This window comes from Neomonachus schauinslandi, chromosome 2 (assembly GCF_002201575.2).
Source record: "Neomonachus schauinslandi chromosome 2, ASM220157v2, whole genome shotgun sequence".
Taxonomy (NCBI): Eukaryota; Metazoa; Chordata; class Mammalia; order Carnivora; family Phocidae; genus Neomonachus; species Neomonachus schauinslandi.
In genome coordinates this window covers 53,806,253-53,831,687 of record NC_058404.1, presented here as the reverse complement: position 1 = coordinate 53,831,687, position 25,435 = coordinate 53,806,253, and the positions used below count along the sequence as shown (strand labels likewise).

The 25,435-nt window shown below is 35.3% G+C and overlaps 1 pseudogene; it reads left to right on the top strand.

Moving 5' to 3' along the window:
• The first annotated feature begins 20,681 nt into the window (after positions 1-20,681).
• LOC110588419 lies at positions 20,682-24,666 on the top strand (annotated as a pseudogene).
• Positions 24,667-25,435: the final 769 nt, after the last annotated feature.

Sequence of the window (25,435 nt, the reverse complement as noted above, 5' to 3'; positions counted from 1 at the left end):
AGCAGCTTTTGTGAATTAGGTAGCAGAATAGCGCTGGAGAGACCCTTTATTGTTCCCTTCCGGGAAAAGGCACAATTTAGGAACGAAAGGTCTTTTCAGATGTGACCCCAAGTCTTTGACCTCATGTCGAAATGCAGGAGTCAACAGTAAACCCAGACCCTTAGAAAGGGCTAGGGAAGAGCAGAAAAATTGGTACATGAGCATCAATGAAACAGGAGAATCAGCTGCTTCTAGAATTCTCATAACCATGGCTAGCTTCCTTCTGGCCAGGAAGCATTGTTGACTAGAGTAAGTTGAGTTTCTTTCCGTTGTAATAAGGGTTCTAAAAGGCTGAAGGTGGGAAATCTAAAGAGATGGGTACTAGAGACACAGTGCTACCCACCATTTTTTTTTTCTTACACATTTTCCATATCTTAACAGTAAGTTCAAGTGAAGAGGACAACTAGGTCATAGGGTACATCTTCTATCATTCATATCTCTCTCCCTTCTCTCGCCCTCCCTCTCTCTCAGCCCACCCACCCCCAACCATTTACATGGGAATTTGGATTAGAGACTAGAAAGGAAAAGTGTGTGTATGTTGTGTGCATGCTTATTCATGTATCTCAAAATGAAATTTAAAAAGATAAAACCTATGCTATTAGATCTTTATAGTGGCTTTTATTTACTATCAACAAAGATTAAAATTTTCACTACTTGAATTTTAGCGTCTCCCTAAAACTTCCTTAGATATTTATTCTGAAAGCCCTACTTTAATCACTTAACTTTCTCAATGACTAAACTATATGCCAAGAATGTCTTCTTAATCTTTCACACAAACATTTTCTTGTTAATTAACTTCCAGCAGCAATTGACATATTGACTATCTTGTAATTCTTTATTTAACTGGAAAAGTATAGGTTATTACCTTCTCACCCTCTTAAATGAGGACACAATGAAAAAATATCTCTTTTTATTCTTTAGTAGACAAGGTTATTTACATTTAGTGAGAATAAAGAATTTTTGGATTTACTTTTATGTGTTATTACTATATCTGTCTCTTTTTGCGTCTTAGTTTTCTGATTTAAATTACAAACTTCCAGAAGTCTCATAAGAAATATCACTGGTTCTACCCATGAAAATGGCACCCAGAGAAGGTTCATACAATTTTAATCAACTCAATTTTTCAATGAATCTTTTGAAAGCTCAGTAAGAACAAATGCTTTTTAGCTGGTCATTCTTTGAATGGCAATAATTCTTTTAAAAACCACACATAATAAATGAAACAAAACTTACTATATTTCAAGAAGGCTTGGATTCCTTGCCTTGCTTCACCACTACCTAACTGGCTATCTTTGGAAAAGTAATCTACTTTTAAAAGTATCTTTATTTAATATATTTTTAAAAATATATTTATTAAGGGAATTGAGTTAAATTACCTCTGAGATTCATTCTCTGGCCCGAAGGAAACAACCAGTGGATGTTTGTTTAAGTGAGCAAATTAATGCACAATATTTAAAATTCTGAGTTTACATTAATCTGGAGAGTTAGGTTACATGACAGTTTTTAAAAGGTAGGATAAATTTAGCTATTTCATCTCATTATTAACATGAAAGCATATAAATATTATACTTTATCAAATTAATAGATCTAGTCAATCAGTTTTTGGGTATAAATGTCATGTAAAAGAACTGTAATATGGAATCCCCAGATTACTAGTTTTTCATAGCACCATTATTATTTCCTTCAAATTTTTTATGAAAAGTTATGATCTTTCTCATTTATTTGTTTGACTTTTCCACTGCAGTGAGGATAATGGCCATTTATTTAGCATAGAACCTAACATATAGTATATACTCAATAATCATTGAATGCATTAATAATCATATTAGAAATGCAATATACATATTTTTTAATTAGATTTGTGAATTTGTTACAATGCATTGGGTACTAGGTTAATTTTGATTAAATAAATTAGAAATTAATGAAAGAGTGGGTTGTAATGCCTTGTTTCTTAAGCTAACATTTAATGATTAATTTTCCAGGGCTTCTTGTCTATGAATTTTTATGTTATTTGTTTTTAATTTCTGTAAGATCAAAATGAATTTCATGCATCTACATACTTGTGACAGATATTCTTATACATTATATCCTTTTGAGAATAATAGTCCTGATTGGATGGGTAGGTGAATGAAAGTGTTTTTGGAAAAAAGACCATTCTACGGCTGATGACTAGCCCATTTACATAAAATTAAGCTGGATTCTGATTTGGTCAAATCTCTCCTCTTCTCCTCATTGCCTTTATTATTTCTTGAACTAATGGATTATATTTTATATTATATATAAGACATGGGATTTCAGAGCTGAATGGGATATTAATCTTCATCAAATTTATTACTTTCCTTTCAAAAAGAAAGTAATTGTAGCCTGAAGTGGTTAAGTGATGGTTACAAACCCTCATATTCAGCAAGTTGAAAATATCAAACTTGAATTTGGTGTCACTGGCTCGGTGTCCAGCATTTTGTCTACCCCCACTCCTCTATCTTTATTATGTCTACTAGTGTCTCAAACCTTATGCATATTGACTAACCTACAGATAAGTAAATCAATTTCAGTCTAGTGATAAAGCTTTTTTCATATGCTCAGTTGTTAGTACCTATGACCTAAAACATATAATGCTTTATACATATTGAGAAAATGATTTGCAATTTAATAAAAGTCTAATTTACTTTATTGAAGTCAATGTAGTATGTGGTTAAAAATAGTTTACTGAGAGTTGATCGGATTTAGTAGTATTGGGTCTCACCAAAAGTTTATGTATAAGTCAAAATGCCAATTTAAAAAGTTATAAAAAGTTACATCATTTTTGGAATAATTAGAATATTTATATTTTTGAATTAACACTCTGGGAAAGTTGAAAGTATTGATTTATTTTTTCTTTTTTTTAACCTTTATTTAGATATAATTGACAAATAAAATCATACTATATTTAAAGTGTAAAACATAATGATTTGCTATATGTGTATACACTATGAAAGGATTTTCACAATTGAGTTAATCAGCACATCCATCATGGCATGTTTACCTTTCTAATTTTTTCCTTTTTTTCAATTAATTAACATATAATATATTATTTGTTTCAGGGGTACAAGTCTGATTCATCAGTCTTGTATAATGCCCAGCGCTCATTACAACACATACCCTCCCCAATGTCCATCACCCAGCCACCCCATCCCTCCTACCCCCCTCCAGCCCCCACCCCTCAGTTTGTTTCCTATGATTAATAGTCTCTTACGGTTTGTCTCCCTCTCTGGTTTCGTCTTGTTTCATTTTTTCCTCTCTTCGTCTATGATCTTCTGCCTCGCTTCTTAAATTCCACATATCAGTGAGATCATATGATAATTGTCTTTCTCTGATTGAAGAAAGTCTTAATTTAGGAGTCAATCAGAAAGTTGCTTGTTCAATACAAATCAGATAGAGGAGAATTAATCTTATTCAAGATGTAGTTAATGTCACCAAGGATGTGAACCTAGTGAACTTATCTTTTGTATAGGGATCTGCCTACTACTAAACAAACTGCAATAATCATGATATGTTAGCTGATCAGGTGCCTCTTTTTGGAATAGTGGTAGAAATATCTAAAAATTTATCTCCATTTTCTTGTCCGAGATACAAAATTTCTCACATGAATCTCAGCAACAGCCTCCTAATTATTTCTCCTGTTTGCTCTGTTATTCCCCTTGTTTATCCTCGCTTGTGAATATTAAGGGGTTTTTGTTTGTTTATTTTAGTAAATCAGAAAATGCCACTTCTATTCCTAAAACCCTTTAATGCCTTTCCATTGCAATAGATTAAAATCTATAGTAATGTTTACAGATGACAAGGCCACTGAATGATTTTCTATCGGCAAGCTCCTCAACTTCATTTTTTCTTAGTCTCCCTTTTTCCCACTATGCACCAGTAACATAAGCTGTTTCTTATCTCATGATTTTTCTACCTCATTCTTCCTCTTGGACTTCTTATGCCTAGTCTTTTTCTAGCCTTTAATTCATAATATAGATCTTTCTTTCTTTCTTTTTCTTTCAAAAATGTCCCTTTTACCCTTAAATCAAGATTCATGTCCTTCATAGATTAAATTATAATTTGATGTTTGCCTTTGTTTGAATACTCTTGAACAGCAGGGGCTATATGCATCTTTATGCTAACACAGTGTCTGACACATCATAGGTGACCAGGAAATATCTGCTGAGTGAATGAATGAATGCATAAACATTCTCTGCTCTTGATCCTCCCTTTTCTAGAGTCCATTCTTATTAATCTCTTTGAACCCATTCTTTTTTCAAAATTATTTAAGATATCTACATCATGGTGTTCTTTCCAGGCCAAATATATTCCTTCATCATCTAAACGTAACCTTCAAGTTCATATGTGTGCCCTCAGTTCATTCTGAGAGTGCCTTCTTTATAAGTAAGATTAATATTATTCAGTATATGGTAATTTTTACTATTTTAGCACTCAGACTGTCATCTTTTTTTTGCAAAACTGTAGTGGTAATTTGCCATAATTCCCTAGATGACGTTAAATAGTGAGATATTTGAAGCAGTTAATTTACTGAATATTTCATTCTTTCCCTGAATATTTGGTGCTAAGTAGGCACAACTTGTAAGAGTACCTCCAAATCATTTCTTCAACCAATTTATTTATCAACAAATATAGTTTATAATATGCACATCTCAGGTGCTTCCTGAGATACACATGTGAATGACAAATCTTTTCCCAGAGGAACTGCAATCTATATAATATGTAAGATATACATGAATATTCACTGTATCTCAGAGAATGTAAGTATTGAATGATGCAAAGAGAAATGCTATGGGAATTCAAATGAAGTATTTTAAAATGAAAAACATGAGAACATTAGAAAATTTTCATAAAGTAGGGGATATTTAACAAAGCTTTGAAACCAATTCACAGTTCATTTTTAGAATTTATGTGGAAATTATAGTGAAAAAAACTTTGTAAGAGGAAAGCAAAAAACATTCAAAAACATAGAAGCAGAAAAAGTGGGGTGAATAGGACTTGAGTGATAACATTTGTGCAGTTAACAACTGTATTGGATACTTTGCCTATTTTCTTAATTTCTGCTCTCAAGACCCTAAGGTATACATAATCTGATCCATGTTTTAATGATGAAGAAACTGAGGTTCAAAAATTTTAAGCAGCTTTTCCAATATCACAATTTGCATTATTAGTATATTAAAAAAAAGGAGTGACTGAAGGAAAGTAGTGAAAAAGAAGTTTGAGGCATATCATAGAGGGCCATAGATACTGGGTCAAACAATGTACAAAGTGAAAAATTGTTGCTAAATTTTCTGGATGGTTAATAACATGTAAACATGGTTGTAGTGTTAGGAGATTCCTTCATACACTTATTAATGAACCAATCAGTAATCCCCCATTTCCTATTTATACTCTTGAGGAGATTTTCTCATTGCGTAGATTTTTCCATCACAGGCCTCTTACATATTGAAATATAAAAAAGCTCTCAAACAAATAAAACACAAAATACCACAACTTTAACTGGTATCCTTTCCATTTTGGATCTGAGGTGACTTATGAGCATGATTCTCTTTCTCAGTATCAAACACATGTCATCATACACTAAATCACTTGTGGCAATGAACTACAGATTGGAATACATATCAATACCTTATTTTACAAAATGGGTAACAATACTACTTTATGAGAAATTCAATAAAAGATTTTCTTCAAAAATCTGACTTAATTTGAAAATGATGAATACTGACATCTATTGTTAAATTTCCAGGCTAGAAAAAAAAAAAAAAAAAACCCTGAAAAGTTTAGCACTCTTTTACATATTCATATTGATTTATTTCTAAAATAATATTATTTACTTCATTAACAAAAAGGTCAGGCACAGGATGTGAAGTACTACTGAACTTTAATTATTAGGCAATAGCTAACCACTTGTGATTTGAAGGCTAAAGATTACAGTTTTATTATTTTGTAGGATAATAAATTAGTGATGCATATATTAATCTCCACAGCTTTATCAGGAACATTAAGAACTTACCTATTGTAACATATTACTAAATAACAATTAGGCTGCATAAGCATTAATCAGAATACATAATGATATGCTATAATTAATAATTTACTCCTATATAAACAATTACAACCCATAGATTTATACAGTTAATAAATATTCTATGATTTTGACTATTAATTTCTAATTTATGAAAATGATGAAAATTTATATGTATTTTTAAAATTTTTTTTATTTTAAAGATTTTATTTATTTATTTATTTGAGAGAGAGAGAGAAACAGCATGAGAGGGGAAAGGGTCAGAGGGAGAAGCAGGCTCCCCGCTGAGCTGGGATCCTGATGCGGGGCTCGATCCCAGGACTCTGGGATCATGACCTGAGCCGAAGGCTGTCCCTTAACCAACTGAGCCACCCAGGCACCCGAAAATTTATATGTATTTTATAGGAAAATTATTGCTCCCAACTTTCTTACAAATTTAGTTAAGATTTCCTTAACAGTTTATTTCTGGTATTTTTGACAGAGTAGATATCCTAAAAAAAAAAAAAAATCATTTTGTAAATACCTAAAGTACTAGGAAAGTATTTGCTTAAAAAGCCGAAACACTTAGCTGAGATTGCACAGAAATTGCCTAAGCCAAAAAAGCAGGGAGCAAAAAAATCAAGGGAGGACTAAAGCTATAATGATTCCAGTAGTAACCAGTTGATCCATCTTGGACTACAGCTTCAGTTTTTACCACATACTCAACGACTACAGCTCAAACAGAGGGCTAAAAGACTTATGTCTTTTTTTTTTTTTTTAAAGATTTTATTGGAGTGCATGAGTGGCTCAGTCATTAAGCATCTGCCTTTGGCTTAGGTCATGATTCCAGGGTCCTGGGATCCAGCCCCACATCGGGCTCCCTGCTCATCGGGAGACCTGCTTCTCCCTCTCCCACTCCCCCTGCTTGTATTCCTGCTCTCTGTCTCTTTCTCTCAAATAAATAAAGTCTTTTAAAAAAAAGATTTTATTTATTCATTTGAGAGAGACAGAGAGACAGAGAGAGAGAGACAGAGGATGAGGAAGGGGGAAAGGCAGAGGGAGAAGCAGACTCCATACTGAGTCGGGAGCCCAACGTGAGGCTCAATGTGGGGCTCGATCCCAGGGCCTGGAGATCATGACCTGAGCCAAAGGCAGACACTTAACCATCTGAGCCACCCAGGTGCCCCAGAGTTATGTCTTTTAACCAAAAACCCAAGAATTAATAACCATAAGGGAAATACTGGGGAAGCTATCCACATTCCAAAGGATTCTGAGAAGGAAACTTGTCTCAGCTTTAGCTCTTAATCTCACTGAAGATTTATTTGCCAAAACAAACTAACACACAGTTTTTGAGCCAGAATTCACACCACCTAAGGGCACATAAATGCCAGGTTACAAATATGTATTTAACTGGTGCTGTGATTGTAATGTCCTAGAAATGTGGCAGAAACAACCATAGATACTCCCTGGAGGAATATATTTTAAGACTGAGTTTGACAGAATTCCCACAGAAAAAAGTTCCAAAGAACATATGGTCAATATATATAAAATGAATAGACAGGCCACCTTGAATTAGAGTCAGCAAAGCGGTTAAAAAAGAATTAGAAAAGCAAAGACTATAGATGTTGAGCAAAGACTATACACTAGAGAATATAAAATAAGTGTGCTTACTATGTGAAAAGAATAAAAATATGACAAGCACTATAAGCTGGCCAGATGGATCTGAAAAATAACTAAGGGAGTATCTAGAATAAAACTTATGAAAGCTGGGCGCCTGGGTGGCTCAGTCGTTAAGCGTCTGCCTTCGGCTCAGGTCATGATCCCAGGGTCCTGGAATCGAGCCCCGCATCGGGCTCCCTGCTCAGCGGGAAGCCTGCTTCTCCCTCTCCCACTTCCCCTGCTTGTGTTCCTGCTCTCACTGTGTCTCTCTCTGTCAAATAAATAAAATCTTTAAGAAAACAAACAAACAAAAAAAAAACAAAAAAAACTTATGAAAGCTGAAATTAAAAATCATTGGATGGTTGAAGCAGCAGATTAAATATGCTGAAATAGAATTTGTGGGTTGGAAGATAGATCTAAAAAATTATATAATGCGAGCCAACAGAGTCAGAGGTATTCAGAACAGTTTCAAAGAAATGGAGAAAAGATTCATAATTTCCAGCAAACATTGGATTTGTGTTTCTCCCCCTTCCCTCAAAAAAAAGATAAATTAAATGGAGATAAGTAAAATACAAAGAAATATTAACTAAGATTTTTATCAAAATTATTAAAGACATGGTTTTTACATTTTTATAAGTGAAAAGTGTCCCAGGAGGACAAGTAGACAGAAAACCACAACTAGACTTACCTTAATTAGTACCATTAAAGAAAAAAAGCATTCAATAAAAATTGACATGTGAGAAAGGCTTTATTCAAGGGGATAGGAGGACTATCACCATAGATATATCACTACTGAGATGGAATTTTGCAGTGGGGGAGAGAGATTAGACTCAACTCCAGTATAGCTTGGGCAGGTAGAAACTTATAGTCAAGGAGCAGAGTGCAGGTCAGTCAATAAAAGTTACTAAGGGAGGGGCACCTGGGTGGCTCAGTTGGTTAAGTGTCTGCCTTCGGCTCAGGTTATGATCTCAGGGTCCTGAGATCGAGCCCCTCTCTGCTCAGCAGGGAGTCTGCTTCTCCCTCTCCCTTTGCAGCTCCCCCCTGCTTGGGCTCTCTTGCTCTGTGTGTGTCAAAAAAAAAAAAAAAATCTTAAAAAAAAAAAAAAAAGCTACTAAGAGAAACAGGGGCAAGGGGGGATTCTGGCTAAACTGACCTAACAGGATTCTTGCTATAGACTAGCCAGCTGACCTGGGGCATGGTGGAGGATGAGGAACAAGATCAGATACCAATGGCTATCAGATATTGAGGGTGTGGGGTTCTGATTAAAAGGAATTAGCAGAATTCTTGCTAAAATTGGGCAATACAGAGATGAACTCAGAAGTCCAAAAGTCAGGCCTAGTTGGAGTAAAGTTCAGGGGAGGCTGAGTAGAGCTTGGTCAATGAGAAAACTTGTGTCAATACAATTACTTAATACTAAAGTTAAAGAAAAGGTCTTAAACTCCACGACAGAGAAAGGACAGATTATTTTTAAAAATGAAGATAAGGAGGAACAGCTATATGCAGTTTCTAAGAATCAGAAGTAAACTAAAGGATATATGGAAAGATAAAAGTAAAAGGAGGGGAAAGTACATCAGGTTACTGTTAACCAATAAATAAAAGCCAGTGTAGCCACACTAATATTAAACAAAATTGAAGAAAATTGCATATTTACACAAAAAAGAGTCTTTATATAGTGAAAGAAGTTTCACCAGAAAGATATGAAACTTCTAAATATGTATGCATTTAATAATATAGTTTTAAAACTTGTAATGCAAAAAACAGGCATTTTAATACTCTATTCAAGAGCTGTTAGATCAAGCTTACAAAAAAATCAGGATATGAATTTTGAAAAAATATATATATTTGGTATTATATTTTATATTTATTATGTGGGGGGTGTGTGTGTGTGTATACACACATATAGTCAACAAATTTTATCTAATGAATATTCAAAGTTATATCCCCAAATTATGTCATAAACATTCTTTTTAGGCATGTGTTGAACATCTGTAAAAATTGAACATAATAATGTATGCTATAAATTTCAATTAATTTAAAGAAGTGCTATCATTTCAGAGGATGCATTTATGACTGAAATTTAATCAAGTTAAAACGACTGCATTAAGAAACTTGTTGGGCAGGGTTGGGGGTGCTGTAACGCCTGGGTGGCTCGGTCTGTTAAGTGTCGGACTTGATTTGCACTCAGGTCATGATTTCAGGGTCATGGGATTGGCCCTGTGTAGGGCTCTGTGCTCAGTGGGGCATTTACTTGAGATTTTTCTCTCTCCCTCTCCCTCTGTCCCCACCCTGTGCTCTCTCTCTTTCTCTCTAAAATAAATAAATAAATCTTAAAAAAAAAGAAACTTGTTGGTGCAACAAATATATAAATATTTATCAGTATATATGGCAAATCAAAAAAAATTGAAGATAATAAAAATGCATATTAAAGCAGCTAAGCTGTTGACTAATTAGAAAGGTGTAGCCTTAAATGGTCATAAAATAAAGGCTGAAAATTAGTAATATATGATACCTCTTTGGCATGTTGGAATGAACAACTGGATGTTCATAAATGTAGAAAGAAAAAATAAATGTAAGAGTAAAAATACAGTGTAAAACAAACATAATATAGACAACCACCAAAGCCAAATATTTTTGAATTTTATAGTTGATAAATTTAATAATAATATAACATATTGTTATAATATAGTAATCAAAGTATTTGTAGGCAGGATATTTCCTAAAAATAATATAATAATAATATAATAGTCTAAGCATTGGTAGACAGAGTATTTCTTTAAAATCAAGAAGAATAAAGACTGACAACTCAAAAGAAAGCAAACATGGAAAGATTTCGTCAACAGGAATTTTAAAAAAAGAAATAAGTCATTTATGCAATTAGTTGCAATTTATGCAATTTAAGATACTACACTTTATTTGTAGGTAAGGAATGCAAATTATATTATGAGATAAAATGTTAAAGCCAACAGACTGAAGAAGTTAAGTTTAATCAATAATACCAATTGTTCCAAGATTGTGGGATCAATATAGAATTTATGTAGAGCTAATGAAAATATACAGAAGACCTATTAATACCATGGTTATGAGCCAATTGTGCATTTGATTGCAATAGAAAATTACCTATTCTCCCCTTTTAAATTATAAAACTCTAAAAATTCTTTTGAGTGGCATATTTTAGAATATTTTTAAAGTCTATTTAATTAAGTAGTTATTAACTATTTTTCCTTTTTAACAAAAGAAGGCATTTAACATGATTTATTAATTCTTTTACTTTTGAATTTTCAAACTAAAGCTTTTCTTCTCTCTGCAATTTTCTCCCCTCCACCTTTCACTAAGCTTAAATGAAATGCAAACTGATTTGTTTTACTAGGCGGCTCCCACTTGGCACTTAAAGTGATTAAACTTAAATGATGACTACTTTTAAACCAAGTAGTTCTTTTTCTTTGTTTTTCCCAAATGTATTGGAAAATATTTTATGCTTTACCTTTCACTCAGGTGAAAATGCAAATAAATAACCCATAGGGTCGTGTATAGATAAAAACTTTCATAGCAGCAATAACAGCTTTGAGTGTTTTAAAAAATTCTCATTCATTTTCAGCTGGTAATGTGTAGAATGTATATGTGAAATTCTAAAGTTGCTTATGATAATGTTCTCTTGGTTTTCATGATCCCCTAGCCTAGAGTCCTTTTATGATTCTAGCTATGTCCAGATTTGGTGTTGCAATTTGCCTACATTTATGGTATGTGGGGTCAAGACCAATCTAGCTTAATTAATAAATTCAATAAAGTATTACGGATAGACAGTTGATCTAAATATGATGGTTGTGAGTTGAATCATATCCCCTGAATGGAGGTATGTTTGGAGTCCTAACCTTCTATATCTCAGAATGTGATTATTTGGAGATAGAATCTTTATAGAGATGATCAAGTTAAAATAATTCATTAGGAGAGGTCCTAAGGCAGTATGACTAGTATCCTCATAAAAGGGGAAATTTGGACACAGAGATAGATACTCATAGAAAGAAGATGAAAGGGGCACAGGGAAAAGATGGCCATCTATGAGCTAAGAAGAGGGGCCTGGAACAGATCCTTCTTTCATGGTCCTCAGAAGGAACCAAAGCTAACACCTTGATTTTGGACTCCTGGCCTCCATATCTGTAAAACAATACATTTCTGTTGTTTTACCCCCATTTGTGGTACTTTTTAAATGGCAGCCCTACCAAACTAATACATGGGGCTCTCTACACATTTTCTCCAAACTCTTGCCTACTTGTCTTTTCCAAGTCAATTTGCTGTTGAAATCGATCCACTAATGGGAACAGGAGAAGCTTAAGGCTTGAAGGAGATCTTGACAGAGAAAACTGATGAGGACTCTTTCTTCCCTGGGCTAGAATAGAATCACCACGTACTGAGCAAAAACCTGGCACGCAGAAATTCCCAGAGGAAAATTTGACATTGGTGAAAGTTTGTCCTATGTGTGTGATCTTAGAAACTAGGGAGGAGCTGGACTACATCTTCTCTTGAAGTTCCCTAGAGACCTGGGAACTGCAAAGGCTTCATCCTGCTACTCAGCAGGGGACGAGCAGCCCTTCTACCCGTGTACCATTGGCTCAGGGTTGTAAAAACTGGCCAGACCGCCCCATTTGTTTACTCCTAACACCAGATCTAAAGGCCAATAGAAAAAATAACAAATCATCTAAGGGATTCTAATGGCCAGAGAGAGGAAGATCCAGTCAGTACAAGCACAGTTCATGCCAGCAAAATAGAGTTGCTGCAAGAGACAGAAAACTACTTGAACAAATAACAAAAACCCTTAAGAAAATTCAAGTGAAACCCCAATCACAAATGCTTTCTGGAGTTAAAATAACAGGATTTCCCGACTAAATACTTCTGTAAGTAAACTGAAAGATAGTATGTTCAAATCATGAACACACTTACAGATATAGAAGATCTAGCAGAAGAAATGTCTCAAAGCCCCGAGTGAAAATACAAAGTGGCACGAGTTGTGGTGGAAGAATAAAACCTCAAACAATATGCCATTTAGAGAGTAGATACAATAAAAATAACAAAAAATTTGGAATTCCATAAGAAAAAAATTATAGAGCTTAAGAGATAGTAAGGAACAAATATATAAAGAAATCTCTTAATGAGCTGAATAAAGAACTAAATTATCCTATTGAGGAGACTCACTGAACTTTAGGCAGGTTTGAAAAGAAAAAAGAGCCAGGCATACTTTGTTAATGAGTAATTAATAAATTTAAAATCAAGAAAAATACCACAAGCTTTCAGGTAGATTCTAATGTAAAAATCTAAGTAAACAATTAGAAAAAAAAAAGAATCCAGCAATTTAGCTAAGGAGAAAAAAGCACTGTGTAAGTGGAGTTTACAGCAAGAAGACAAGAGTCTTTTGATATAAGAAAATATGCTAACATAATCAAGTATCAACAAATTTAAGAAATAAACATGATTACTAATGGAGTTTGTCAAGATCTGATAAAATTTCTAAATTTCAAAAATAAAAAAGGTATGTATGTATAATATTTGGATGCAATAAATATTGTCACACATGCTGCAGAAAATATTATGGTAAAAGTTAAAGCATTATAGCATTTTAATAATATTCGGAAATTAAACCTTTATTATTCTACAATGTTTGCAGGTTTTGTGAATGCAATAAAGCATTTAGAATAATGAAATGACTCATATAAGACTCAAAGCCTAGAGAGCTCATAGAAGTAAGAATATTTAGTATGGTCTAATTATATAATGTCAGGAAGCAAGAATTCCTGTCCCTTTCAAGGTCCTTCTAGCTGGACTAAGACTCAAATTAACATGAGACAGATTAACAGGAGAAAATAAAATTTAATAGCATATGGGAATCCACATAGACATGGAAATTCTAAAGACAGGCAGAATGAGGTATATATGTCATTCTGAACTAAGGATAAGGAGGTAGGGTCTGGGTCTTCAAAAGACAAGAATGCAATCCTCAGGAAGAATGAAAATGAGTAAATGTTTGGTATGCAAATGTTTGCTGGGCCACTCAGAAACCGCGAGACAGAGAGGACTTGGAAACTGGCCTTGCTAAGTTCCTCCCTGCTTGCTATATCTAGTTCATATCCTAATGTAGCTATCTATCTATGGTGTTAGCTCTTTTCCTGGAGCAGGTCCTCTGTCTGAATCGTTTTAGGCAATTGTGGGATGGCAAAGGGCTTTTCCTGAATCTGCTGGGTCTTGATTGCTTTAAACTCAAAATAATCATTATGCCTAAGCATATTTTGGGGAGACTTGTCTTGAACCCCTTCAATAGGATAAATATATTTAGGTTTAAGTGGAGAGAGGGAAATGGAGACATACATACAAATGGAAAAAAAAATACACAATGCTTACCTAATTTAGGTATTTTTATGAAATTATATTTCATGTGCAACATGCAGAGAAAGTTTGGCAAGCTTTTCCATAATGACTAGGCCTTAGAAATCTTAACACACATTGTTTGGGAGACGGTCTTGGAAAATTATAACTGAATTAAATGTTTTTAGACCAGCTTTTATCGTTGGCTATCAACACAGTTTTTCTCATGTTCTTCAAATTATGTAAGAAGTGTTGACATCAGCTAATCAAAATAGTTTTTACTATATGTACAGTTTTATCAGAATTTTGTTCCCTCGTATGTACTGGTGTTTAAAGATTTAAGACTTATTAAGTCACATAGACAATATTTATGAGATGAATTCTATGGCTAATAAACACAATAAATTTTGGTTTTTGGGTTACCATCAGAAATTTTGATTTGTAAATATTGACTTAGCCTCATTCTGTGTAGTGTTTAGGGAAATAAAGAACAGTTACTAAAAAAATAAAATTGTTAATTCCTGAGATATGTTCTTTCATATTTGAAGTTAAAAAATATCTATTACATATTTAACTTTTTAACCCCCAATATTGGAATTATTCTCAGAATATCATGCTTTTTGTCTGTGTAATACTAACTTAAAACACAGAAATATCTAAAGATACTGTTAAAGGTTTATCTAGATATATTATATACATTGTATATTTTCTTTTGAATTGATTTTTTCTATGAATTGCATACATTTGCTTCCAGGCAAAGCATTTAATCATATTTTCATTACAGAAGATTTTCCCCAGTCAGATTAGTATAGTTGTTTTCCAGTTAGTAATTTGTTGCTTTTATTCGTTGCTTTTATCTTTCTTTTCTTTCTTTTTTTTTTTTTTTAGAGAGAGAGAGTGAGCATGTGCAGAGTGGGGGGAGGGGCAGGAGAGAGAGAGAATCTTAAGCAGGCTCCACACCCAGTGTGGAGCTGGGCTTCAGGCTGGATCCCATGACCCTGAGATCATGACCTGAGCCGAAATCCAGAGTTGGACACTTAACTGACTGAGCCGCCCAGGCACTCCTATTCATCCTTTTTTTGGTCTTGTAATAGAATGTTCGCATGTTTAACTTCCTCAAAGGTATTAATCAGTATATTAGTTGGAAAGTACTATAATATAAATCCTCAAATGAATCCCAAACACTTTTTTTTAAGATTTTATTTTATTTATTTGAGAGAGAGAGAGCACAAGAAGGGGTAGGGTCAGAGGGAGAAGCAGACTCCCCGCTGAGCAGGGAGCCCAATGCGGAACTCAATTCCGGGCCTCTGGGATCATGACCTGAGCCGAAGGCAGTCGCTTAACCAACTGAGCCACCCAGGAGCCCCCCAAACTCTTAAATGTTCTGTTTTGCATATGCTACATGATCTGTTTGGAAGATAATGAGACTCATTAAATTTATGCATGATTTTGTGCTCTTACTTGTCTGAAACTACACTGATTTCTTTTTTGGGAAGCACAGAAATTAGGTTGTAGCTGGGGGTTGCTAATTTTGTTTTTCTTTTAGTCACCATATTGTACAATACATCCACAGGACTTATTTATAAGTGGAAGTTTGTACCTTTTGACCACCTTTACACATTTTGCCCATCCCTCAACCCTAACTCCTGGCAACCACCAATCTATTCTCTGTACCTATGGGTTTTATTTTGTTTGTTTGTTTTTAGTTTCCTAAAGGAATCATACAGTGTTTGTGTTTCTCTGTCTTATTTCACTTAGTATAATGCCCTCAAGATCCATTCATACTAGAAATGGCAGATTTCCTTCTATTTTTATAATATTCCTGTATTTCTATTATATATATTTCTATTTATAAATATTTCATATTTTTTTTCTTTACACATCCATTCATCAATGGACATTTAGGTTGTTTCCATAACTTGGCTGTTGTAAATAGTCCTGCTATGAACATGGGGTATGGAGATATCTCTTTTGACAGTGTTTTCATTTCCTTTGGATAAATACCCAGAAGCGGAAAATTAACAAGTCAGGAAACGACAGATGTTGGCGGGGATGCGGAGAAAGGGGAACCCTCCTACACTGTTGGTGGGAATGCAAGCTGGTGCAGCCACTCTGGAAAACTGTATGGAGGTTCCTCAAAAAGTTGAAAATAGAGCTACCATATGATCCAGCAATTGCACTACTGGGTATTTACCCCAAAGATACAAAAGTAGGGATCCAAAAGGGTACATGCACCCCGATGTTTATAGCAGCAATGTCCACAATAGCCAAACTGTGGAAAGAGCCAAGATGTCCATCGACAGATGAATGGATAAAGAAGATGTCGTATATATATACAATGGAATATTATGCAGCCATCAAAAGGAATGAGATCTTGCCATTTGCAACAATGTGGATGGAACTGGAGGGTATTATGTTGAGTGAAATAAGTCAAACAGAGAAAGACATGTATCATATGACCTCACTGATATGAGGAATTCTTAATCGCAGGAAACAAACTGAGGGTTGCTGGAGTGGGGGGTGGGGTGGGAGGGATGGGGTGACTGGGTGATAGACACTGGGGAGGGTATGTGCTCTGGTAAGCGCTGTGAATTGTGCAAGACTGTTGAATCTCAGATCTGTACCTCTGAAACAAATAATGCAATATATGTTAAGAAAAAAAAAAGAAGAAGAAGAAGGTAGCGGGAGGGGAAGAATGAAGTGGGGGAAATCAGAGGGGTAGACGAACCATGAGAGACGATGGACTCTGAAAAACAAACAGGGTTCTAGAGGGGAGGGGGGTGGGGGGATGGGTCAGCCTCATGATGGGTATTAAAGAGGGCACATTCTGCATGGAGCACTGGGTGTTATGCACAAACAATGAATCATGGAACACTTCATCTAAAACTAATGATGTAATGTATGGGGATTAACATAAGAATAAAAAAAAAAAAGAAGAGGAAATTTGGACACTCAGAGAGACACTCATAGTGTCATAGTGAAGAGGAAAAACCATGCAAGGATAAAGCAAGAAAGCAGCCCTCTATTTATATATATATATATATATATATATATATATAAATATATATATATATAAATATATATATATATTTATCTCTCTAACGCCAAGGAGAGACCTCAGAAGAAACCAGACCTGCCAAGCATGATCTCAGACTTCTAGCCTCAAAACTGTGAGGAAATAAATTTGTGTCATTTAAAAAAAAAAAAAAATACCCAGAAGCGGAATTGCTGGGTCATATGATAGTTCTATTTTTAATAACCTGAGGAACCTCCATACTGTTTCCCATAGTGGCTGCACCAGTTTATATTCCCACCAATAGTGCAGCACAAGTATTCCCTCTTTTCCACATCCTTGCCAACACTTGTTATTTCTTGTCTTTTTAAAAGTAGTCAATCAACAGGTGTGAGGTAATATCTCATTGTGGTTCTAATTTGCATTTCCCTGATGATTAGTGGTGGTGAACACCTTTTCATGTACGGGGGCTTACGTTTTACTTGAAAACTGGAAGAGTTGCAGCTTCAGTAATTGTCATAAATTTTTTCATTTTGAAAAAAGAAATTCTTGACTTTTTAATTTAGAAATTTTATTTCAACACTGCCACTCATCTACCCACTCAGTAGATTTAGGTGCCCCTCCTCTATGCCATATGCTTATATCAACTTTAAAATTATCATAAGTATTTCAAATTTTTATTTATGTACTTGTTTCTTTAACTAAACCAGGAAGACCTTTAAAGATACCTTATATCATGATCTTAAAACTTACTAAAGTACCTGACACAGAATATAGGTTAGAGGACCATTTAGAATGAATGAATAGGGACGCCTGGGTGGCTCAGTCGTTAAGCGTCTGCCTTCGGCTCAGGTCATGATCCCGGGGTCCTGGGATCGAGCCCCACATCGGGCTCCCTGCTCGGCGGGAAGCCTGCTTCTCCTTCTCCCACTCCCCCTGCTTGTGTTCCCTCTCTCACTGTCTCTCTCTGTCAAATAAATATATAAAATCTTTAAAAAAAAGTAAAAAATAAAAAAAATTATAGAATGAATGAATAAATCAAATATATATATTTTAATAACAATCGATGCAGCATCTTTTTCGGTAAATTGGAATTTTTATCCCGAGAGATTAATTTGTCTTCATTTAATAGTGACAGAACTGATGAATGGCCTATTTTCATACCAGAATATATTTTTCATATTAAATAGATACCAACAAAAGAGATGTTTCTGAACTAGGTACCCCAAATAAACAAGACAGCTTTAATGACACATATGCAAACAAATGTTTCACAGGAGCAGTTTCAGATCTGTGGTCACAATGGTTAGAATTCTATTTGTTTGCAAGCATTTTTATTAGTGCTTTTCTGGATGTTTTTGAAATTTTAACTATCTGGAGTATTTAACATGCATTTTCTCTTTCTTCTGCCTTGAAGAAAAAATGTTAGAAGTGTAAATATTTTTAAAGTATGAATTTTTTAACACCTTAAAGATTTTTTTATTTGTGTCCTAGAAATATGATTTAATATGAGAAAGAAATTTATTTGCTAAGACACAAGAATTTTAAGAAAACTTCAAGAGCAAAACAATATTTTTGGCATTGGCTGTAACTGCCCTGAATCCAAGTACTAGCATTGGCACTTCCTCTCCTTCTTACCTGGGCGGAAGCCCTTGTTTTTACTTAGCTTTAGTTAGTTATCTATAAAATAAACATTATAATGAGTTTCATACATTCTTCTTTGCTCTTTAATTCTTCTAAAAAAGTCTGACTTCTTTTGAGCTCCATTTGAAAATTCCATTGTATTATCTGAAAAGTTTGTAACTCTATTACTATTTGCTTTTATCCACTTATAAAACAACACTTTAATGTTTGAAGATATTTATATTTAATTAACTTTGAAAATAGCAGCTTTATTTAGCTATAATTTACATTTATACCATAAAAATTCATCCTTTAAAAATGTACACTTCAGTGGTTTTTAAGTATATTCATATAACTATGCAACCATAATCAGTATCTGATTTTAGATTTTAATTATGAAAAAAAGATCCATTAACAGTCATGTCCTGTTTCCTTCTGTCTCCAGCCCCTCGGAACTTCTAACTTACTTTCTGTCTCCATCAACAACTCTATTCTAAACATCTCATATAAATGGAATCATACAACATGTGGCCTTGTGTGACTATTTCTTTCATTAACATAATGTTTTTCAGATTTGTTGTCATACATTGATCTTGATTCCTTAAATTAGTTTGATGTCTAGTGCTTACAGTTCTATTTTTTTTTAATTCAATAGACTTTATTTTTTAGAGCTGCTTTTAGGTTCACAGCAAAACTGAGCAGAGGTGCAAAGATTTCCCATATGCCTGAGCCCTACACATGCACAGCCTCCCCCATCATCAACATCTTCAGTTTGGTACATTTGTTACAATTGATGAGCTTGTGTTTGAACGTTATTATCACCCGAAGTCCATAGTTCACATTAGGGTTCACCCTTGGTGTTTACATTCTGTGGTTTAGACAAATGTAAAGGGCATGTATCCCCTATTACAGTATCATACAGAATAGTTTTGCTGCCCTAAAAATATTCTGTTCTCTACTCTTTCAACCTTATCTCTCCAACTAACCCACGACAACTGCTGCTCTTTTTACTGACACCATAGTTTTGCCTTTTCTAGAATGTCAAATGGTTAGAATGATGCACTTTGTAGCCTTTTCACTTAGTAATACACATTTAAGATTCCTTCATGGCTTAATAGCACATTTCTTTTTATCACTGAATATATTTCATTCTCTGGATGTACATAGTTTATTTACCCCTTTACCTGCTGTTTCAATTTCATTGATCTCTACTCCAATTTTTATTATTGTTTTTGTTTTGCTTACTTGGGATTTAATTTGCTCTTCTTTCATAAAGTGAAAGCTTAGATAATTAAATTTTGATCTTGCCTCTTTTCTATAGTACTACTTTTCTGCTTCATCCCACAAATTTTGATAAACTGTGGTATTTATCTCAAAATATTTTAAATTTTTCTTGAGATTTCTTCTTCAACCCATGTGCTATTTAGAAGTATGTTGTTTTTCTCCATGCATTTTGAAATTTTCCAGCTATCTTTTTGTTACTGGTTTCTAGTTTAATTCCCTTGGGATATGAGAGCAGACATTGCATCATTTCTATAATTTTAAATTTGTTAAGATGTGTTTTATGGCCCAGAGTATGTTCTATCTTGGGGACTGCTTCATAGGAACTTGAGAAGAATGTGTATGCTGCTGATGTTGGATCAAGTAGTCTATAGATGTACATTATATCCATATATGATGATGTTGAGTTCAGTTATGTCCTTACTGATTTTTTCCCTGCTGAATCTATCCATTCCTGATAGAGGTGTGTTGAAGTCTGCAATTCAATAATATTGGATTGTGCTGCAATAATGGAACAACCATAAATAGGCCTTTAGTAAAGTGGTGGTAAGGTGTGGGGGGTGGGGAAGCATTCCATAGTTCTATGATTAGGTCTCAGTCTTTTAATGAGCCTGTACCTCCGGACTGTGATCTTCACAAGAGCTTCCTAATTTTTTTTTTTTTTTACCCCTTAGGTAGCATAGGGTGACTAGAATGGACCAGAGTTGGGTATTTCTCTTTCCTCGGGTCATTTATTTTTTTATATATTTATTTATTTAAATAATCTCTACACACAATGTGAGGCTCGAACTCACCACCCTGAGATCAAGAGTCATACACTCTTCCGACTGAGCCAGCCAGGCACCCCTTCCCTCAGGTTTAGACTCTAATAAAACACAGCAGCTTAGGCTTTGCTTAAATAGTTTCTCCTAGGGCAGACATTATTAAGAATAGAATGCTGTGGCATATTTCAAAATGTTTCCTTTTCCCCTCTCCCCGAAGAGATTTTTCTTTGATATTCACTTCGCTAACCCTTTGATATTCACTTCGCTAACCCGGTATAGCTCCAGGAGGTAAAACTTGAAGTGTGGGGCTCCTCCTATGACTCTGAGTTCCCTGCAGTCTTTACCTCTCAGACTTATTCACCCAGAGCCTTCAGCAATTCATCATTTACAGTTCAGGATTCCCTTCCCTGTGATGATTTCTGCTCATGGGTTTCTGCTCTAGTAAGCTGCAATTCTTTGTATTTGCCTGTTGGTTCCTCCAGTTTGGAGGGCATTGGCTTGCTCTGTGACATCACTTCTCTCACAGATCTAAGAAAAGTTACTAATTTTTCACTTTGTTCAGCTTTTTACTTGTTGTTAGAATAAAGTGGCAACTTCTAAGCATCTTACCTGCTGAACCAGAAACCTCAAGTTTCTTATAGTTTCATTTAAAAAGCCTAACCTGATATTAGATTTTTGGGGTTTTCACAGCTTTGGGGGTTTCTCAGCCTTTTTAACTACTTTATATTTTGACCTACAGAGAGGACTTCACTTGAGCCTTTTAATATAGACATATTTAAGGCATTTAAGAAAACAGTAGGGTCTATGTCCATGTATAAGTGAATACTAAGAAAAAAAAACTAATTAAAAGTAGAGTCGAGTTATTTAAATGATAAATTAGCTTCATTTCATTTCCTCAATATACTTAGCTCTCTCTTGCCTAAAGAATATAAATTTGCTCTTGCCTCTAAATGGAATATTCAATGCTCTGCATGGTTAACTTTTCTTATTCTTTATGTTTCAGGTTAAATAATCCTCAAAGAAGGCTCTCCTGACATATGTAAAGCAGCCACCATACCTGTTATTTTCTATCGCATTACCCACTTTATTCACTTAATAGGTAATGATTATTTATCTACTTATTTATTTTCCATCTTTCCTCCCCTAGGATAAGGTCCAAGAGGCAAATATCCCTTTAGACTTCCAACTTGCATTTTTCTGTGTCCTAAGACACAAAAACAAGACAGTGAAAAGTACAGGAAGAAAAACTGTCACAGAGGAGTCATGGTGAGGAGGAAGAGCAGCAGAGGAAGCTCCAGGAGCACCTAGCAGCCAAGGGAAAACTGAAGTGCCAAAACACAAAGCCTTATCTAAAATCCAAGAGTAGTTGTCTGAATCCTTTACCTTCTTCTTTTTTTTTTTTTGAAAGATTTACTCATTTATTTTGGAGAGAGAGAGAAAGAGTGTGCGAGGGGGGAGGGGCAGAGGGAGAGAGAGAGAATCCCAAGCAGACTCCCTGCTTGAGTGTGGACCCCAATGCAGGGCTTGAGTCCATGACCATGACATCATGACCCAAGCCAAAATCTGAAGATGGACACCTAACCGACAGAGCCACCCAGGCATCCCTGAATCCTCCACCTTCTAAGTCTACTATCATACCCAGAAAGGATGCTACCAACCATGTTGCTTTGCCTATCAAAGCTATAAGACCCATCGGCATTAAACTCCAGCCCAGACCTGCTTATATCACAGGATCCCAGAAGCCAATGTTGGAGCCACCAAAACTTCTGGGCAAAAGGCTGACTTCAGGATGTTTTTCTTCTTCTTCTTTTTTTTTTTTTAAAGATTTTTATTTATTTATTTGAGAGAGAGAGAATGAGAGACAGAGAGCAGGAGAGGGAGGAGGGTCAGAAGGAGAAGCAGACTCCCTGCGGAGCAGGGAGCCTGATGCGGGACTCGATCCCGGGACTCCAGGATCATGACCTGAGCCGAAGGGAGACGCTTAACCATCTGATCCACCCAGGCGCCCCAGGATGTTTTTCTTCTAAATCAAACTGTAAACCTTCTAGCATGAAGGTGGATCATCCACTACTGGAGAACAGTCTAGAAAAACCATGGGGTTACTTAATATACAGGAATTGAAAACTACAAAACAGCTGTAGCAGATCAATGAAATGCTAAATGTGCAGAATCTGTGGACAATAACCATGTTAAAAATGAAGCCTTGGATAGCTTTCTAAAACAGACGAACAAAGAGAACTGGCCCCAAACCTTACCAGACTCTGAAAGGAAACTAAACCCTAAATAATAGACAACAGTTAAGCCAAAGACTAACTGTTATCATCAAACCAAGAGCAGTTTGGCTCCTAAACAGGTCTTGAGCGAAAGTTCAGGGAATAGTGCTTTTCTGAAAGACAGAGCTAATAAACAATTTGTTGGAGAGACACAAATTAAGATTCCACCAGTAAAGTCACAGCAACTCTCCAGAGGAACAAATCTTGCAAGACCAGGAGAAAAACTCCCAAAGATAGTTTCCTCTCCCCACGTTCATTCAGTTCCTTAGCAGGACTCAAGCATCAAAGAAACTGGTGGTCAAGGACATAAAAGATATTAAGGTTAATGGAGATAAACATGAAAGACCAAATGAAACTAAGTTACAGTCACACACCATTACTGAGCAGAAAGTAGAGCAAACCCTGGTGTGCTTCTGGGAAGCTATTACAACAGACATCCAAACGTTGAGCAAGGTCAGAAATCTACTCAAGGTTGTTTCAGACCTTGGACACCATGTACACTGCAATAATCAAAAGCCATAAGCAAAGGCCTAATTTGACAGTTGGCAGTTTTAATTCAATCATTCCAAACACCCCTAACACAAGAGCAAATGGAACCAATGGAAATAAATGCAGCAGCAGCAATCAACAAAAAGCACAGGCTCTGGACTTCAAGTTGAAAAAGACTCTTCCCCCGAACCATTTTCTCAATAAGACAGCTCCCCAAACTCAAGCTGGTAAGAAAACCATAAAAGAAGGAGAGTCCCAAATGGGACCCAAACTAATCCAAATATTAAGAAGAAGATCACAGCAGAAGATTGAAGGAAGCAACTGGAAGACTGGCAAAAATCTAAGGGGGAAAATCTATAAACAGCCTCCTATGGAACTTGAAACAAGAAGAAAAATAATAAAGGAAATGAAGATTTCATTCGGGAAAAGTATGGAAAAAGAAGATGAAGAAAAGAAAGCACAACTTAAACTGTCCAATAAAATTAAGAACATTCTCACAGAATGTCTGCAGCTCATTGAAGAGGGTGTACTTTCTAATGCAATATTGACCGTATTGCTCAGTATTCCTGAGGCTGAAAAATTTGCTACATTTTGGATCTGCGAAGCAAAGTTGTTGGCAAAAAAGTACTTTTGGTGTTACTGGGCTGTACTAAGAGGCCATTAGAAATGGGGCAACACTGTTACAAGAGTTGCGAGAAGTTGTTCATAATATTTTGCAATACCCAAACAGAATCATGGAAGGAGTTACTTCTGACTCTTTAGTTGCTGAAACAGATATAATAACATCAATAGAAGAGCTGGACAATAAGATGGAATTTGAAAAGTCTTGTCTTTGAAAGAGAACAGTTTACATCAACACCCCAAAGAACCAAGACAGAACAGGATAACCATCCTGGTATCAAGTTAAGATCCCCCTCCTATCCCTAGAGTAAGTGGAACGTCAGAAGTGGAGCCATGAAGCTCATCAGTCTTGTACAGCGTTGAACAAGGACTGAGCGAGATGTGTCCCGCTATCTGGAAATGCTGCAGAGACATGATTTAGTAGTGGCTTCTCTTAATGAGCTATTAGAAGTGGCAGAAACAGAGTGTTTTATATTCCGTAAAAATGAGGCTTTGCCTGTAACATTAGGGTTTAAGATCCTTGAGTCATAATTTATCACGGCCTTTTTTTTTAAAGGTGTTTCGGAGTGTCCATGAAAGAAGGAATACCCTTGTCCAGGTGACCTGGAAAAAACTGTATAATGACAGGCAGATTATGGGCTCTCAGAATTTAGTAATTCACTGGACTTACTCAAATTTAATATCCCCATGAGACTGTCTTTGGTTTATTTAAGACTATAGTTTGCCATAGTTTTGTAGCATACATACATTTTAAACTATTGAATATTAATTTACCCCACAATTATGGTAAAAGTTTTCACTTTATTGATCTACTTTATTCTCAATATAGTTCTTTTTTGTATCAGAAGAATTGGTGCCACAGCATGAAAGACTTTCCTTCCAGCATCCACCTTAGCAGAAAGGGCAAGTCCTTCCAGCCAGGAAGAGCTGTGCTTAGAAGCTAGCCTTCCCATCTAGATGCCATGTGGCAGACCATGTGGTCAAATCCCCTCATTTTGCATAGTTGATGCTAGCTGTGGCTTTGCTCAGAGATTGCAAATGACTTTTATGTGCGACTTGGACTTCTGTCAGTGTCCGTAGAGATGAGGGGCATTTCATGTCCTGCCTGTGCCAGAATTCCTTTGATGAAACACAGTTCTGAATTGGGGTGGTCATCTAGCTTTTCATATCCACATCTGATTTCACATTTATTATCCAGAAACACTTCAAGTAAAAACAAAAGGAAGCAAGGGAGAAAGGAGGGGAGGAGACATAGCTTCTTCACTTCAATTCTTTGCTCTGCTATGGGACACCTGGCCTG